The sequence below is a fragment of the Vombatus ursinus genome, unplaced genomic scaffold, assembly GCF_900497805.2.
Source record: "Vombatus ursinus unplaced genomic scaffold, bare-nosed wombat genome assembly UNPS02014812.1, whole genome shotgun sequence".
Taxonomy (NCBI): Eukaryota; Metazoa; Chordata; class Mammalia; order Diprotodontia; family Vombatidae; genus Vombatus; species Vombatus ursinus.
The window spans coordinates 16,710,870-16,730,442 of NW_020954590.1; the positions used below are offsets into that span (position 1 = coordinate 16,710,870).

General features: G+C 37.7%; 1 long non-coding RNA gene across 3 annotated transcripts in view; it reads right to left on the minus strand.

The window, feature by feature from the left end:
• Positions 1 to 19,573, minus strand: part of LOC114053890 — a 185,501-nt gene that overhangs the window by 152,267 nt on the left and 13,661 nt on the right. The window lies entirely within an intron of this gene.

Consider the following 19,573-nt stretch of genomic DNA (forward strand, 5'->3'; position numbering starts at 1 on the left):
CTGTTCTTCTCAGGTCACTGTGTAAAAATTCATTCGAGTTGTAGCAATCACCTTACATCTACCTCTTACACCTCATAACCTTTTAAATGAAATCCTATGGGGTACTTACAAGCCAATAGATGTTTAGGGAAAATGTTAGTAGTATCCCCACCCCCTACCCCCACAGTTTAACTTCTAAAGGATACTGAACAGAAGTAGAAAACCTAACAGACTATGACAGTAATTTCACCTTTGAGAGCCCATCAAAAAGCAGAATGGGGTCAGGGTTTAAATGCAGCTTATGTTGTCATTCACTTGGTTAAATTTTTAATGAACATTCTTCTGTATTTTTAAAAACGTCTGTGTTTAAATGACCTTTTTTTTGCCCTTGATGACTTTTTTCTTTAAATTTTCAAGTAACAAGTACTTTTAATTAATCTGTACTTCGAACTTTTTTTTTAAAAAATGTAAACACCAAATCCCTCAGGAAAGCAAGAGTGTCCAGTGGAGGTATGGATCATGGAAAGATGGCTGACAGGTGGTCAGTGGCGAGTAAAGGGATAGAGGAAGACTGACTCTGAGTGTGCGATCCTGTGTTCTGGGTGGCCAGTTTGATCAAAATTGCAGTGTGGGAAAGAATTGCTATGGGAACATAATATTTGCTCTTAAAGAAGAAAAATGTAGAGTTGGTATGGAGGCGGCAAAAATTCAGAGACAAAATAAAGTTCATAGGACAGTTTATTTAGGAAAAAAATCCCTCAAAATATAATTAACAAAGTCTGGCAAAATAAATTCCCAAATAAGCCATGTCTGAAAATGTATGTTTCTTTCTGCATTTTAAGTTCATCACTTCACAGTCAGAAAGTAAGCAGCATGTTTCATGTTCATATGTTTGGCTCTTGGTTTATTATTGCACTGATCAGAATTCTAAAATCTTTCAAAATTATTTTCCCTCTATTCAGTTGTTGTTAATGTACAGATCATTCTAGTTCTGCTCACTTCGCTCTGCAGCAGTTCATAAAAGGTTTTCCAAATTTTCTCTAAAATCTCCCATTTCATCATTTCCCTTAGTACAATATTTCATTACATTCACATCTACCACAGTTTGTTTAGCCATTCCTCAACAGAACAGCCCCTAAATTTTGGGTACCATGAAAAAACGACTATAAATATTTTTTGAATATATACTTTTTTTTCTTCTTTCTTTAATGTCTTTGGGTTACAGTCCTCACAGCTGTACACCTGGGTCAAGGTACAGCTACACTGCTTTCTAGAACAGTTGGTTCAATTCACAGTTCTACCAACAGTACATTGAGAGTACTGCAAAGCAGATTACTAAGGAAAGAGATAGAATTTTCACCTGGAGGGCAGGCCAGAAAGTTTTTATGGCGATGATGATACCTGAATTGTGTTTTCAACAACTAGAGGAATTTCAATAGTGAGAGATTAGGAAGTGAAGGAGGGGACAGGGAGCAGGCACATCCCCAGCTTGATGGAGAAGGAGAGATGGCAGAGCACAGATTGAGAATAAGGGACACAAGAACAAAGGACATCAAGTAATCTCAGTTTGGCTGGAACTCAGAATTCAAGAAGGAAAGTAATATAAGAGGAGGGTAATCAGAGCCTGACTGCAGAGATTATGTGACTTGCCCAGTACCAGCAGTTTATATTTTACAGAACCTAGAAACACTCTTAGAAAATGACCATCACCACTATGACTTCCAATAGAAGGGAATTAACCCAATGGAAATGTTCTCTGACCTGTGTGTTGAATTGAACTACCTGCAGCAGGTAGACCAAGTCAGAGGTAAAATGCCCTAAGACATAAGAGGTGGGGGCCTGGACTAGGGTGGTTACAGTGGGAGAAGCGGCAAATGGGAGAAAGATTAGAGAAGAAGAAAAATAGGATTTGAGCACTAATTAATACTTTCCTGTCCTTACTGTACACATGCAACTTCTCTCTTTTAGGAGCCCTGAAAAATATCAGAATTTTGCTTTAAAAAAGAGGAGTTAGTATGATGAGAACCGTAACGGATATTGGTTTAAAAGGATATGTACATTACTGAAAAGTTAAGTAAAAGGGGATGCAGGGAGAAAGGGGGAGAGAACAGGACTATCCATCATGAAGATCCAATCCAATCAAACAAGCACTGAGAGAAAATCCAGGAACCCAGAGGATGAAACCTAATGAAGGTCATGTGGGTAGAAAGTAGACAGACATAGAAACATAAGTAATATACTACAGACTACTTTGAACAGAAAAAAAAAAAATGATGGAATTAAGAAAACACACCCCAAGCCTAACAGAAATGCATAATATAAAGTAATATGAGGCAGTGTGGTAGAGTGAAAAGGAGGTATATCTGGAGTCAGGGAACCTGGGATCAAATTCTGCCTATGACACCCATTATCCATGTGACCATAACCTTTCAGGGTAGTAGTTTTCTCATCTATAAAATGAGGGAGGTGGATGTTTTGATCCATGATTCTATGACCTCTATGACATTCTAGGATGTCTGCTAGCAGCATTAATTAGTAATTTCTTAATTTGTTTTAATAATATCATACTGAAAATAATAAAGGACTCAACACAAGGAACTTCTTTTATAATGCCCACCAAGAAGAAACTAGTCAATAAGGTCAAACTGACCACTATAGAATTTGTGGAGAAAGAGAAGGTCCTATAGTTTATCACATTTCTATACAGATAACTCTTCAGAACTATATATACAACCACAGTATCTCTGCCAACCACCCATCTCCACCTAGATGTTCCATAGTCATCTGAAACTTAACATATCAAAAATGCAGCAGACAAGTTAGCTGGAAAGCAATTTAGGAACCAGTGTTCAATTCTGTGATCTTATAAATTCTCATCACCAAAATCCTACACTCTTCCAAACTTCCCTATTTCGGTTGAAGACACCATTATCTTTCTAAGTACCCAGGGTCATCCTCTACTTTCCCCTCCTCCCTCTCCTTCACCTTCATATATAACCAGCTGGCTAGTATAGTTGATTTTACTTCCACATCTCCTACATATGCCCCCTTCTGTCCACTACTGACATAACCAAACCAGTTTAGGCTTGAATCGCTTCTCATCTAAACAATGACGATGTGTCTCTCTGTCTACTATACCAATCCCTTCTTCACACATCAGACAAACTGATATTCCTAACACACAAATGTGATAATGTCCCCACTCAAGAAGTTACAATGGCTACCACTTGCCTCAAAGATAAAAAACAAAACAAAACAAAACCCTGTGACTTTTAAAGTCCCTCCTATTCTACCCTGCCTTTCTAAACTTATTGTAGCTAGGTAGAATTCTAGATAAAGCAGTAAGCTTTAAGTCAATTAGAATTGAGTTAGAATCTCTTCTTGGACACTAGATAATGACGCTGGGGCATGTCAGCCTCTCTCAGCCTGTTTTCTCAACTGTAAAATGAAGATAGTAACAGCTCCTTTCTCCTAGGGTTAGAGTGAAAATTAAGTAATATATGTACAGTGCTTTGTAAACCTTAAAGTTCTATATAAATGCTAGCTGTTACTATAATCATTACTACTATTGCTAGTCTAGTACTACTACTACCACTACTACTCTCCTTCACACACTTCATGTTCCAACAAAACTAACTACTTTCTGTCCCTTGTACATAACACTTCATCTCATGCTCTGTGCATTTTGAAAATACTTTGTTTTAATTAGTCAAGATCCAGCTTGTCACCTTCCTACCCTATTGTTATTCCTCTACCCTTCTTTCCATCCTCTTAAGATCATCAAACCATAATAAAACCACTCCTGGCCCTGTCTAATTGGACTCCTATAAACTCTGATGATGATGATGATGATGACAGGGTTCCAGAAGGGACACATGTATCATCTCATATTTGAATATACTAAGGAGCTATCCTTATTAAGTCCTTTATCATCATCCACTCATATTTAACCTTTTTTTGTTTCTCTTCACTCTTGTAATTGAACTTCAAAGTTTTTTATACAGCTCTAGTCTTTTCATCAAAAATGTTTGTAAGTACTTGATTTCATGAAAGATCCATTTTTTCCCCCTGTAGCATTACACATTATGCTAAGATTTGCTGAGCAAGGTATACTTGGCTGTAAGCCTACATTCTTGGCTTTCTGGAATATTATATTCCAAGTTCTCCACTGCTTTAAGGAAGTGGCTAATAAATCCTATGTAATCCTGGCTGTGGCTCTTGGTACTTGAATTCTTTCTTTCTGGCGGCTTTAAGTATTTTTTTTTTTTAAACTGAAAACTCTGGACTTTGGTTATGATTCTTGGATATTTTCATTTCAGGGTTTTTTTCAGAAGGGGACCAATGAATTCTTTCTACTTACCTTTTGCTTTCTTATTCTAAGAGATTTGGGAAGTTTTCTTTCAAGATCTCTTGAGCTATGATGTCTAGGCTTTTTTTTTTTCTTTTTAGTCATGACAAGTAGTCCAATGATTCTTAAATTTTTTTTTCTCCTCAATTTGTTTTCCAGGACAGTTGTTCTCACTATGAGATACCTTAGATTTCCATTCTTTTAACTTTGTTTTAAAACTTCATAAGGCCTTATGGAGTCACTAGTTTCTATTTGGTCCTTTCTAATTTTCTAGGAGTCTGTTGCTTGCGTAAGGTTTTTTTTGTTTTGTTTTTTTTAGGCAACTGGGGTTAAGTGACTTGCCCAGGGTCACACAGCTATTAAGTGTCAAGTGTTTTGTCTGAGGCCGAATTTGAACTCAGGTCCTCCTGACTTCAGGGCCCGTGCTCTATCCACTGTGCCACCTAGCTGCCCCTTGGGTAAGGTTTTGTAACTCATGTGCCAAGCTGTTAATTCCCTTTCCAATTTTTTCTCCCATAGCTCTCATTTTCCTTTTCCAATTATTTCCTCAAACACTCTCATCTCATTTATAAAAACCACTTTTAACTTTTTTTTTTTAAACCCTTGTTTCAACTCTTCTAGGAAGACTAGCTGAGTTTGTGCCCAAGCTGTATTTTCCTCTGAGGCTTTGTTTGCAGATGTTTTAGAGAAATTCTCTTTTCTGAACTTCCCTGGGACCATAATAGCTCTTTTATGCTGACTCCTTTTTGTTTGTTTGTTGCCTCAGGTTAGGGCTGGGTTCCACCACACTTCTATAGTGAAAGTCTGGGCTGGTCCTGTTGCTGCTTTCTTTGGGGTACTGAGTGCTGTTTTATTCTAGGATCTCAAAGACAGGCTGAAAACCTGCAAACTTTCAGTGCTTCCAAAGTGGTATGATCCAGGACAAAGTCTGATTGCTGCCCTCCCTGATAGGAGTTCTGCTAGCTCCTAACCTGGGTTTCAGTCTCCGCCAAAGTAGGGCTGCTGCTAGAATCAAAGACCCTTTATCAGCCAGCTGAAAAAACTATTGATTCAGAATGACAGGACTGTAGGTTTGATCCCCTTTGATCTGGGATTGCTGCCCTGGTTATTCTTCTGCAAGCTGAGCAAGATGCTGGAAATTATAGCTTGCTCTGCTAGCAGCGACTGAACTTCCTCCGTTCTTGATACACTACCCAGGACCTCCTTAAATGGTAACACCACCCCACCATGAGTGCAGGTCACCTTCTCAGTCCACTTTAAATCTAAGAACCAGAACTAGGTGGTGGGCCACAAAGCTGCCAGTTGGCTCCTGTCTCCTCATGGTGCCCCAGTATGGGTGTTGTGGCGCCACAGTACTGATCTAGGATCTTCTCTTGCCCTAGTGCCTAGCCTCTCCCTGGGCACTGGAGTGCTTGCACATGGCATCACCCTGGCCTGATCCCATCCCCAGTGTCAACAGACTTCTCTGTACCAACTCTATACGAACATGGACTGGACAAATGACTCCCTGTGATTTTTTTTTTAATTTCTCCACCAGGAACTGGTCTAGTACATTTTTTAAATCTGTTTGGAAGAGTTTTGTTCAAGAAAGCTCAGCTGTACCACTTCCTACCTACCACTTTGTCATGCTGGCTCCATCTTGACAAAATCAGTTGTTCAATCAAATAACAGTTAAGAACTTCCCTTGTGCCAAGGCACTGTGAAAACCCTGGGAATATAAAGAGGCAAAAAGAGTCCCTTCCTTCAAGAGCTGACATTCTAGTGGAGAAAACAACATGTAAACAACAAGGTACAAACCAAGAAAAATGTAAACAGATAGTAATCCTGAGAGGGAAAGACACAAGCACTAAGGAGATCAGAAAAAGACCTTATGCAGAAGCTGATATATTAACTGAGTCTTTATAGACAAAATCAAAGGCAGAGATAAGCAAGCAAAGTATTCCAAGTATAGGAGATAGCTAGTATAAAGTCATGAAATGGAAAAGTGTTGGGTGCCAGCAATAGTGTATGCCAGTACAGCCGAATCTGATAGTTCACAGAAGAGAGGTAAAGTCTACAAAGATAGGAAGGGGCCAGACTATACATTACTTTAATTACCAAATGGAGGATTTTATATATTTGACCCTGAAAGTAAGAGAAAACTATTGAAACTCATGGGAAAGGTTAGAGAAGTAGACCTTGGGAAATGACTAAAATGAGGAATTGTAAGGTTAGATTATTTGAAGGAGTATCAATATGTATGTTCAAGTTCCCTTGTATGAGGAAAGGAGCTGGGTGAAGAAAGACTGCAAGCTAGGCACTAAACTCATGGAGGGAGGGATGGAGGGAGGAGAGTATCCTGGAAGTCTCTAAACCAGAATCTTAATTGGGTGATAAATATGGTGATAAACCATATTTATCTCAAAGCAGGAGAAGTTACTGAGTGATAGTGGTAGAAGGGAATCTAGAAGTAGCAATGGAGAGCAAGGACTATTCCAACTCCCCAACCATGACCAGAGAATCTGAGTGAATGAATAAAGTGCAACCAGTGCTGTAAAGGGTAGCCAGGAAAGCTGCATCATCAGAAGGAAGCCAGAACATCAGTGCATCAGGGAAAGAGAAAGGAAAAGGCTTAAGATTAAAGCTAGTTTGTGACCTATAGAACTCCAGAAAGCACCAGGCAAGAGGTAGGTAGCTTTAGAGTGGGATGTGGGAGGAAGGGGGAGGTTAAGCATAATAGGAATAAGGAAGTAGTCAGTGGGGCACAAGTAAACAAGGTTTGAACAGCAGCAGAAGGTTCAGAATTACTGGGGTGGGAAAGGTATGACAGGGTGGAAGTTTGTTAATTATTGAGGACTGAATTCTAGTAGATTATCATTTTCCACAGGGGTTCATCCCTGGGTTTCAGTGAATCATGCTGCTGTGTGTGGCTACAAAGGAGGGAGGGGGGCTACCTGGAGGTTATCCCTGAGGCTGGGACAAAGTAGGCTCTGAGTAAATGCGGATGGCTGCAGGTGATGCCTTCCTAGAACACTATGGAAGGGTCCTCTTTTTTCTAATGCTAGGGAGTTCCTGGAACATAGGAGGTGCTAAATAAATGATTATTGATTAATCCAATATAAAATTATTTTAAGAGGAATTTAATATCGGTTGTGGGTATCTATCAGCAGGGTGATGATCTCTAATATCCCTTCCAGATCAAAGATTATAAAAGGTTTTAACTGAAGTAGCTATATTTGTACATAAAGATTTCTGTGATGACAAATCTTTAAACAGTGCCCCAGAAAAGGTAAATTAATAAATGGTTTATTATATGCTACAGAAGAATTAATATAATTCACATGTAAGAGCAGTTAATCTCCAGAGACTCATTTTCATACCCTGTCTCACTACAGGATCAGCTGTGTTAATAACAATACTTTACACTTTTCTATCACTTCTCTGGCTAAGAGCTCAAATATGAGTTTATATGCCACATCAGATCTACACAGACGGCACTCCACAATTTTCACAGTTCTGACTCATTTGACTTACTAATAAGTGTTCCTATTTTCAGACAAAAATTAATATGGAAAATTCATGAAAGTAATACACAGGGTTTTCAAATCCAAATCACTCATTTGACCTAGGTTACTGGCACCTAAAAGCCTGAATTGGGTAAATTCTACAAGAGCATCATAGATAAAAAATAGCTGCCACTGGTGGCAATGTTGATGTGTGTGCATTTTCCATCACTGTATTGCCATCCAATGGGCCAGCTGGTATATGAGAAAGAAACCGTGAGATCATACTATCCCACTTGACTCTGCCAAAAGGCAACAATTCCAAACTAGCAAAGAAAGCACTAAAGTTTTTCCATCAAACAGGCCCTAAAAATTGAGAATTGTTTACTTATTTGACTTGGTTTTAATTCACCTAAAATAAACAAATATGTATAATTCTGACTTAAACACAAGATAAATGGAGTCTAAAAGTTCTTACCCTCGTTAGCAAGGTTAACAAGTCACAGTTGATTTAAGTACTTCTAAATAGAACTCTCTAAAATAATTGTATTTTAACAGTTGTAGGTGAATTACATATTTTCTAAATTTCCTTCCCTTAACCTTTGCTCAAGTAACTGAACTCACTGTGAAATTTTCCTCTATATTTATTGGATGGAGTTTCTAAATCTTCTCTAAAAATATTGTATCTCTATTCCAAACTATAAATGCACCTATCCGGGAATTTTTATTGTAGTTCATAGAACCAAGAGTGCTTGGACCTCAGATTAAATGCAATTTATCACCAGAAGGAATCTATAGGAATCATCCCATCCAATTCCCATTTAAAAAATGAGGAAAATGTGGCCCAAAGTTTACTCGGCCTGCGTAAAATGAAAAGGGTAGCAAGTAAAAGATATGTTAGGATTTGAACCCAGATCCTCCAACTCACATCCACTATATAATACAAGGTGTTAGTTTTAACAGTATAGATCATTTCATTTATGCTGTAAGAGCTGGCTCAGAGAAGCAAGCATTGCTCCTAAAGTGTGTCAACCTATCTACTGGTTAGGTAAACCCACTGAAAATTCAGAGTTTTACCCCATCCCTATTGAAAACTTTAGAAGAACTACTATTATACCAAATTACTAGAGTCATTTAAAAAACTATATGAAAACCATTTTGTTGCAGAACAAATAAAAGACTAAGTTTCGTGGAATGATTTTAACTTCTTGAATAAGCAGGTAGATTTTGGTAGACCATGTTATCGTGTGATACAGTGTTAAAGGTATAATTAAACTAGAAAGGAATAAGATCTGCATTCTAGTAGTAGACCAGGTACTCTATCTTTATTTAGGTACCGTAGGCAAGTCATTCAACCTCTCTGGGCTTCAGTTTCCTCATAGTAAATGGAAGGAGTTAAGACTAGACCTCTAAAGTCCTTTGTAACTTTAACTATTGATCCTAAATATAATCACTCTTGATACGAAATAAATGCCTATTTGTTAACTCTCCACTTTTGGCAGATCTACTTGGTTTGTGAACACCATGCCCCACCCAGAACATGTTGATCACCAGAAATTTCATCGTCATCATGCTGACTGCCTCAGTTTTTGATACTGAAAACCTCAATTGCCTCAGTTGCCTCTTCTGTATGACTGGAGAGCTGGAGGGTGGCGCAGTAAACTCTTCCCAAAACCTTCCTTTACAAAGGGCTGGGCTCCAGTTAAGTCTCCACTTTCTATCAGCAGCTCAGTTTGGTTTCTACTCCACAGAACATCATACCCCACCTGGTCCATCTCTGCCTCAATTTATTACAAATTCCACCCACATTTCAAAGGTCTTTCATATACCTTCCACTTTTATAGAACTCATTGATCTTTCACACAAATTACTTGATCACTATTATATCCTCCTCACCTACTGTGGCCCAGAAAAGAGGGAAATATTCTAATGGTCTAATGTTATAATCTCCACTCCCCTACTGCTACCCCCCAATGCTCTGCTAAGGATTGTTCTATCAGTATCACCCCCCACTCTTCCAAAAGCAGCTTCGAGGAGAAGTACAAAAGGGTCATATTCTTGTCTTTAAAAAAAAGAAAAGAAAAGAAAAGGAAAGAAAGAAAGAAAGGAAGGAAGGAAGGAAGAAAGAAAGAAAACCTCAAAAGTAATCCTGGAATGGAAAGTTCAAATGACATCCTATTATATGAAAATTATTATGTAAAAATCAAAAAATCACAAGGCCAGAAGAGATTTTGAAACTTACCTTTCTCCCATCCCCCAAATTCTTTTGTCATAGGACAGCCAGACTAATCTTTAACACAAAAATCTGGTCAAGTTACTCCTCTCCTCACAAATCTTCAAGGGCTCCCAACTATCTGAGAGAAAAGTTCAACTTCTTTGATTAGCACTGCAGGCCACCAACCTCACCCTGTCAGTCCTACCCTACTGAAAACTCCAGTCAAATTGGTCTATTTTCAGTCCTCCAAAAGTCAGCCTCAGCATTTGCATATTTACACCCAGAGACTATTCCCTATGCCTAGAATGTCCTCTTCAACAGCTAGTTCTCACTCAACTTTAATGCTACTTTGTATGAAGTCTTCCTTCACCTGTACCTGCCACAACCTCAGATTTCTGTTGAAAATCTACCCTCATTAAACCTAATCTATACTATGGTGTTCTGAGCATAAGGACACTGACAAATGGGGGGGGGGTTGGGATGAGGGAGGGGAATTGGGATGTTGAAGGGTTTGAGTTCCCGTTATATGAGGATCAGCCGAAGGAACTGGGCATGTTTAGCTAGAGAAGACACTCAGGAGGAACATGGTAGCTGCCTCCAAATACTTGAAGGACTGTCTTGTGGAGCAGTGATTAGATTTGTTCTATTTGTCTCAACCTCTTCATGTGAAACAGATAGGAGAAAATTGTTAACAGAAGTTAACCCAGTGATGAGGAGGAGTAAAGAAGAGGGAACTCCGGCCAACAGCTTCATTTTTCCAACGAAGTTAAGTGTCTCAGGTGAGAGGGAGTGAAAGAAGAAGGCATGGAATGTTTGAGGAAGGATCAGAAGATTTGGGAAATGAGGGAGGGGGGGGAAGAATGATCCAATTAGGAAGGTGTAAAAGGTTAAGGGCCCAACTGAGATTACATAACAAATTTGTAGTGGACCTCACACAGTTTCAATATTTTCTCCATCTTTATTCAGCAGCATTTGAGTAGAAGCAAAGGCAAGGGATGGTGGTAGTTGAGGCAGGACAACATGAGTGACAGGAGTGATAATATGAGCTAGGAAGAACTGAGGGGTGAAGGGAGTGGAGAGAGTGGGAAGGAACACCAATGGGGTTAAAGGATGCAAAGGAGAAGGAAAGGTGGAATCTAACAGTGATGGATGAGAGAATGTCAGAGCCCATGAACATGGATAGCTGAGGTTTTATCTAATGTCACTTTCTAAAACTCTAACTTATAGGGCTTTTCCTAACCCATTTTTTTCCTGCACTATTCCCAGTGATCTCTATTTTTAGTTGCATTTTCAAGGACTCTTAAGACTCTTCCCAACTAACCCTAAAACTACTTTCACCCATCCTTAGGTTTTAAAAATAGTCTTTGTACCTGTCTGCTTATAGGCCTTCCTGCTTTCAAGTCTCTCCCCACTCCAATCCATCTTCCATTCAACCACCAAAATGATTTCCCTAAAGCACAGATCTGATGTCACTTCCCTGCAAATAAACTCTAGTGGCTCCCTGTTGTGGGCAGCTAGGTGGCACAGTGGATAGAGGACCAGGTCTGGAGTCAGGAAGACTCATCTTCCTGAGGTCAAATCTGGCCTCAGACACTTACTAGCTACATGGCCCTGGGCAAGTCACTAAACTCTGTTTGCCTCAGTTTCCTCATCTGTAAAATGAGCTGAAGAAGGAAATGGCCAACCACTGTTGCCAAGAAAATTTCAAATGGGGTCACACAAAGAGTCAGACATGATTGAAATAACTCAACAACGGCTCCCTCTCACCCCCAAGATCAGTTTGGCAATCAAAGCCCTTCATAACCTAATCCCCTCCTATCTTTCCAGTCTTCTTCCATGTTACTCCTGCCATGTTCTCTTCGATCCTGTGACACTGGCTTTCTGTTTCACAAATAAGACACTGCATCTCTTAGCTCCAAGGAATTTTCTCTTGTCCTCCATGCATAGAATACTCTCCCTCCCTCCTCAACTCTGCCTACTGACTTCCTTGGCTTCCTTTAAGTTCCAACCAAAATCCCATCTTTTACAGGAAGCCTTTTCCAACCTTTCTTAATTTGTGTGCCTCCTGTCTATTAATTATTTCCTATTTATCCTGAATAAAGTTTTTTTTTAATGTATTTGTTTGCATATTGTTTCCACCATTACAACATAAGCTCCTCTTTTTTTTATCTCCAAAGCTTAGCACAATGTCTGGCACATAGTAAATTCATAGTTACACAGTGCCAGGCACTTAATAAATGTTTATTGACAGTCTACCCTTTATGGTCTCCTCCCTCCAAAAAAGGAAACAGAATGCTATCAATTAACACTGGAAAACCATTTCGAAATACAATTACATATTATATTCTTAAGTATTTCCTCCAAAATGATTCTACACTCTTTTCCGGTCAACTTGTTCTACATTTTAAGTTCTCCAAATTTTTATATATAACATTACTGCTATTGCAAAATTTTGTCTGTTCCAGATGTTTTTGTTCTGCTTTCAGATTGCATCTAAACTTTCAGTTTGAAATATTGATTCTATAAAAATAATTATTTGCATTATTTATGACCAAAAGTTATTACAAGATTTTGTTAAACTGCACAGAAAATTAAAATTCTAGATCTCTACGTTTCTCTTAAGAAAGTAAATTGCATTTTTCACACAGGCTAAGTTTTCCACAGCAGTCTGTAACCCTGATGCTCTGCCTTCACACTAATCCTCTGTCCCAACAATACACCTCTGGGGGAGGAAGGGGAAGAGGTCTAAACTAAAGTTGCAAACTAAAAAGGCTATTTAGGACTATTTGAACTCATGAGTTATTTCTCGTTGCTTTCTTTGGGTTCAAGAATCTTTCCCACCCTACAACTCTACACTGAAGCTTCTGTAACAACTTTAAGGAACTCCTTAATAGTATTTCTCCACTGAATTAATTATTAAGCAGTGGGGGCTCTCTAGCATTTAATATTACTATAGAAACATCCTAGCTGATATTTAGGAAAGCACTTCCTTAAGTAAGGCTGAGTAACCACTGAGAATCCACTAAGCTGCAGGAATAATATATATATTATGTAATAGTGGACACAAGAAAAAGAGATCAAAGAAAGGCTGGCCATAATTTGAAGGGTAAAAGCAGTCAATGAGAAAACATAAGTTAACAACAAAAAAAACTAGGATTTAGAAGAAATTCTAATCAATTATAGTGATTTATTTAATTAATTATGGCAGATGGTCTCATTCAAGAATTTCAGCGTGAATTCTCTCCAAAAAATTCTAATAAACTTATTTCTGAATAGCTATATTCCCTAAGAGTATGTAAGGGTAGGCCTTCTAAATAAACTGTTAAAGAAAGAGTGCTCTCTCTCTGTGTCTGTGTATCTGTCTCTGTCTGTCTCTGTCTCTCTCTCTCCCATCTATCTCCTAAATGGAGATGCTTTGCCTAAATTAAAAAATCTTTTTCCTCAGACAGAAAAGCTTACATCATAATAAGCTTCTCCATTAGCAATTCTTCCTTAAAGGAGGGCAGAAAGTGTTATTTGTAGTTCTCTTAGCACTTAATAGCAAAAAGCAGGTAAGTGGTACAGTAGATAAACTGCTGAATACAGAGTCAGAAAAATCCCTAGTCCAAATCTTGCTTCAAATATTTAATATTGTTTTCCCTGGGCAAGTCACAGTCCCAATTTCCTCCTTAGTAAAATGGGGATACCAAGAGCGCCTAGATCACTCGACTATTGTGAGGATTAAATAATGTAGAGCACTATGCAAATCTTGCTATATAAATGTTAGCTACTATTACCACAGTATCTTGAACAAATACAAAGTTCGTTCAGAGTAACCTATCAGTTGTAGAAAATATTCTTGAAGTATGAGTCAGATGGGGGGGGGGGGTGCCCCGGCAAGGATACCCACAAATGTGCCAGGAAAAAAATAACTTCCAAGGATTCTATCATCTAAATATTATCTAAATTTCAAACAAAGAACTGAAAGCAGAGAAAATGACCATTATTTGGGGAAATGGCTACAACAACTATATTCCAAATAGTGTGAATAAAGAATTCTCAAATTGTTGTGTGTTCAAAGTTATTATTATGTGAAATATGGTTAGTGGCTATAGCCCACTAGAAGTAGGTAGTAAGAATTATGATAATGTACCACTTTGGGGATTCATTATTCACACTAAGAATACTAATAGGTTACATTTATATAGCATTTACTATGTATGTGCCAGGCACTAGGCTGAGTACTAACACTAATCCAGGACCAAACTGAACATGAACTCAATGGAGTATTACTGAGCCATAAAAAATGATAACTACGTAGAAAAAGAGAAGCATTATACCAAAGGTGTCAAACTCAAATAGAAACGGATTCCATTGGGTACATAGTGGCTTAGAAAAACCACAAATTAACTTTATCTATGTTTTACTGTATTTTTTTAAATAAATATTTCCTAATTACACAATCTGGTTCAGGTTGCACTCTAGGGACAAATATGATACCTTTGCATTATACAATGTCAACAAAGTAAACAGAAGAAACAAAATAACTTAAAGTGAAAGGTATGAAATTATAATGAGCAAGCTTAGCCCCAAAGAAAAGATGTAAGAACACATCTCTCTCTAGTACTTTCAAGAGATAGGAGATGACAGGTGGGGAACAATACACATAATTCCAGACTTTTATTAAACTTTTTTTTAGTTCTTTATGATAACGCATATCTTGGGGTGGGGAGAGATGGAATACATTGGGAAATGTAGATGGCGGAAAAATATAAACTATAAATAAAATGCATTTTTTCTTAAAGTACAGTCTCATTTTATAAGTGAACTCTTAAGAGCTACTGGAATTAGAGAGGGATGATTTAAATTCAAATCTTGGTTCATCCACTTCCTACTTCTGTCATTCTAAGAAAAATCACTTAGTTTTTCTGAACCTCAATTTGTAAAATGAAAGTAACTTTCACTACATAGTCTGTTTTGAGGAAAACAGTTTTTGCAAACTACAAAAGCTCTGTAAAATTAAGCAAATCTTAAAGTGCTACTAAATACTAATAACCTTACCATGTAATAATCATTATTAATAATATTCTGGTATATGTTTTAGAGTTTACAGACTTACAGACCATTACCTAATACCTTTGAAAAACTCGAGTATATAAATAGAAATGGATAAACAATTTAGTAACATGTCAAGAGTGTCCTTGGTCAAAATAACCTAGGAACCAACGTTCCAGTCAACAAAACTTATGAAACATAAAAGTAATTTCTTTCTTTAAAGGATTAGGAATACCATATAATCTTTGTGCCATATTAATGAAGCTAAAATCAACTAAGGGCTAGAGAGATATGATATCACACTCCCCCAACAACTGGAAAACACAACAGATCTGCAAGAGTCACTCTGGTTTCCAATCTAGTGGGAACTTCTATTGTCTGACATAATTCATACAATCATATAATATCAATAGTCACACCTGGGAAATCATTTAGTCCAAAGGCCTCATTGAACAGATGAGAAACCATGGTTGGTGACAAAATAAGACACTTTATTAAACGGATGTCTTATTTTGCAAATAAAACAATTGTACAAAAAGAAGTTACTCTTAGCTATAGTAATTTAGAGGTTGGCCTGTGGTATTTTTTATAGCTATTGCCACATTTATATTATATGTGGACTGTAAAAGCCTTTGTTCTTTGGGTATTTGTAGAATTTCATTATTTGCCCATTGAGATATCTGCCCTTCAAGTGATGCTTTCATTCTTTTTTTTTTTTTATTACCTCTTCAATGGGAGCATTTAAAGTGCCAAGCTTGGTACAGTTTCTTCAGGTTTGGTGCTGTTTTATTACCTTTCCAGAGCTACTATATTTCCCCAAGGTTTTCTTTGCCCTTTTCTCCTCTTTCCACTATAAACGGGGATTGTTAATAGCTCTTTTCACCACAATGTCAAAATAGGCTGCTGGGGAAAATCTGGTGTTCCTAATAGGCCTGAACCCGAAGTATACTCAATTTTTATCAAAGAGGCAAAAGCTAAAGGCTAAATCTTCATGTTTCGGGGTTAGTGGAAGCCACTGAAGTTAACTTCCTTTTATATGGGACTTTGTTTCAAAGAACTGTTTCCTCACACTGAAAAGCTTATGACAATCTTACATTAAGATACAAATCCTAGATTGTGTAATAGCTGCTACCAGAGTATAATCTTCAATATGGCAGAAAGAGATTATGAACTCCTAAAGGCCAAGGATCATCAATGGCTACTGTACTCACTTGTACAGTGAGGCCCAGCATAGTACACAATGAAGTTGTAGTTGTTTAGTTGTTTCAATTGTCTGACTCTTTGTGACCCCATTTGGGTTTCCTTGGCCAACATACTTTGCCATTTCCTTCTCCAGCTCATTTTACAGATGAGGAAACTGAGGCAAACAGGGTTAAGGAACTTATCCAGGGTTACACAGGTAGTAGGAAGTGTCTAAGGCCAGATCTGAACTCATTTGAACTCATGAAGAGTCTTCCTGAGCCCAAGCCTACCATTCCATCCACTACGCCACCTAGTTGCCCACTTCTACAGGACCCAGTATAGTACACAATGAAGTAGTAGATATTATTTGACACAAACATACACCCCCTCCCAATTCCCATAACAAGGACAAAGCATTTATATATCCTACAAAAAAATGAACATTTGTATTACTATCTACCACATTCCTTGTCTTGCCTTGATTTACTTTACAAAGGAGAATTTTTTTAAAATGTTTTATAAAAACCAATAATATCGGATCAAAGTCGGACTATGGAACTATCTACCTTGCCTACTGCTAATTCCAACTCTGGATCCCGATATCCATTAGGCTTTGTAGCATGAAGTTTGGTTTGCATGTGAATGTGAATGTGAATCTTGACTTTAATGTATTCTTTGCCCATTTTATTTTTTACTGCTAAGAAGGTAATTAAAAAAATAAAGGTGGGATCCCAGGAGGCTTAAACCCAAAAAGGTAATTTCCTCTACATCTCCAATGTAAAAAAACTTTTTGAACTTGACAGTCTTTTTCCATGGCATTTTCCCAATACCAAAGGTTCTCTGTTGAACAGCATTCATTTGGCCAATAAAATTTATCTTTCTACATCCAAGGTACTGTGCATTATACAACAATTCCTGCATTTTAGATGTTTATGATCTATTGGGAAATATAAGAAATATACACAAGTAACTGCAATTCTAGGCAGTGGATTATAAATGTTATTACGAATAGTGAGATTTAAGCAGGGCTTTGGAGCATGGGTAGGATTTCAATAGACAGAGAACCAAGAGAGCAGATACCATTTCAATCCAACAAACATTTGTTAGTCCTACCTACTCTCTGTGAAGCACCATGTTGGGTCCTAAGAATAAACACACGAAACATTCCCTGCCCTCAAAAAACTAATCTTCTACTGCAGGAGACAACAGGTATATAGATATATAAAAGATAATTTAAAGAAGGAAAGAACAACTAGAGGAACTAGGAAAGGCTGCCAGTATGAGATACCATTGATCTGAATGTTCAAAGAAGCTAAAGATTCTAAGAGGCAAAGGAGTGGAAGATAGGAATCCATTCCAGGAAATGGTATTTGCACAGGAAAAGCACTAAGGTAGGAGATGGAATGTCATTCAAGAGAATAAAAAGTAGGGCAGTTTGGTTCAAATGTAGACTATATTCAGCACAGAAATGTGAATTAAGTCTGAAAATGTAGGATTAGGAGACTGAAATTTAATCTAAAGACAATAAGAAGCCACAAAAGATTCTTGAGTGAGGAAGTGACAGTAATCATATCTGATAATGGAAAGAACACAAGCAAAGACACAAAGGTGCATAATATTTGGGGGGGGAAGGGGTAGGAGGGATGACAAGAAGTGGACCAATTTGGCTGGGGGAGTAGTGAGAAATAATGCCAAAATTTTTAAATTAAAAGAATCAAGAAAGGATTAACATTTTTGAAGGTCTCAAATACCAAAGTAAGAACCAGTCTGTGAATCAGTTACAATTCTAAGGTGTCAATCTAAAATAATATTTAAAACTGGGAAACTGGATGACATCACAGTGCTAAGAAAGCAAAATATTCTAATCATTAAATCAAGGGCTAATCATTTTTGGTGACATGGACCCCTTATTAGAATATAAGAAACATATAAGATAAGATACATAGATTTCAAAGGAAACCAATTATATTAAAATTGTTACCAAGGTATTTAAAAAAAGACAAGTTCACAGACCACAGGTTAAAAACGCCTACATTCATTAATGACAAATCACTAGTCTCCTCTCCAAAATCTAAGTGGAGACAAATAATGAAATTACCTAAATAATTCAAGTAACATACCAATAGATTGCAGACCCTTTAGATATATTTCAACAAGCATTTATATATGCCTACTCTATGCCAGGCACTGGGGATACAAAGAATGAAAACAATCTCTACCCTCAAGAGTTTAAGTTCTACTGGAGGAAAGAACATATAATTATATAAATATGTAAGAAAAATATTAAACACAAGGTAATTAAGGAGGAAAGGCACATGCAATCAGGTGTAGGGGGGATTAGGAAGGACTTCATGCAGAAGGTGCTGCTTGAGCTGCGTCCTAAAGGAAGCCAGGGATTTTATGAGGCAGAGGTGAAGAAAGAACCCATTACAAGCACAGAGGACAGTCAACATAAAGGCTCAAATAAAGGAGATGGAGCACATATGTGAGGAACAGAATGGATGCCAGTTTAGCTGACCAAAGAGCACAAGAAAGGGAGTGAAAATAAGGTAAGAAAGGTAGGTTTGAGTCGGGTTGAAAAGGACTTTTAAAGTCAAACCATAGTTTCTATTTGATCCTAGAGACAACAGAGAGACAGTAAAGCAGACTGAGTAAAGGGATGACATAGTCATATCTGCATTTAAGTAAAAATATTTTGGCAGCAGCATGTAGGATTGTTTGGAGTAGGAAGAGACTTAAGGCAGGCCTCCAATTTGGAGGCCATTTAGCAGGTGATAAGGGATGAGGGTCAAAATTAAGAGTGATCACTATGTGGAGAAAGGTGTCAGATACAAAAGAGATTATGGAGGTAGAAATAGCAAGATTTGGTAAATGATTGAATATGAAATAACAGAGAATAGAGAAAGACAGTAATAATGCCAAAGTTACAAACTTTGGAAACTGAAAAATGGTGGTACCTTCATAAAGAAATATGGAAATCTAGATGAGGTGGGGGTTTTAAGGGAAAGATAAATGAGTTCTGTTTTAGACATGTTGAGTTTGAGCTATCTCCAGAATATCTGGTTTGAAAACGTCTAAAGAAAGTCAGTAATTTGAGAATGAAGCTTAGGGGAGAAAGTAGAGCAGGATATACAGCTCCAGGGGTATGGGGCAGCTAGGTGACAAGGAACTCAGTGGGTCTGGAGTCAGGAAGATCTAAAGTCAAATTTGGCCTCAGACATTTACTAGCTGTGTGAACCTGGGCAAGTCACTTCTATTTGCCTTAGTTTTCCCACCTGTAAAATGGGGATAATAATAGCAACTTCCTCTGGAGTTGCTGTGAGGATCAAATGA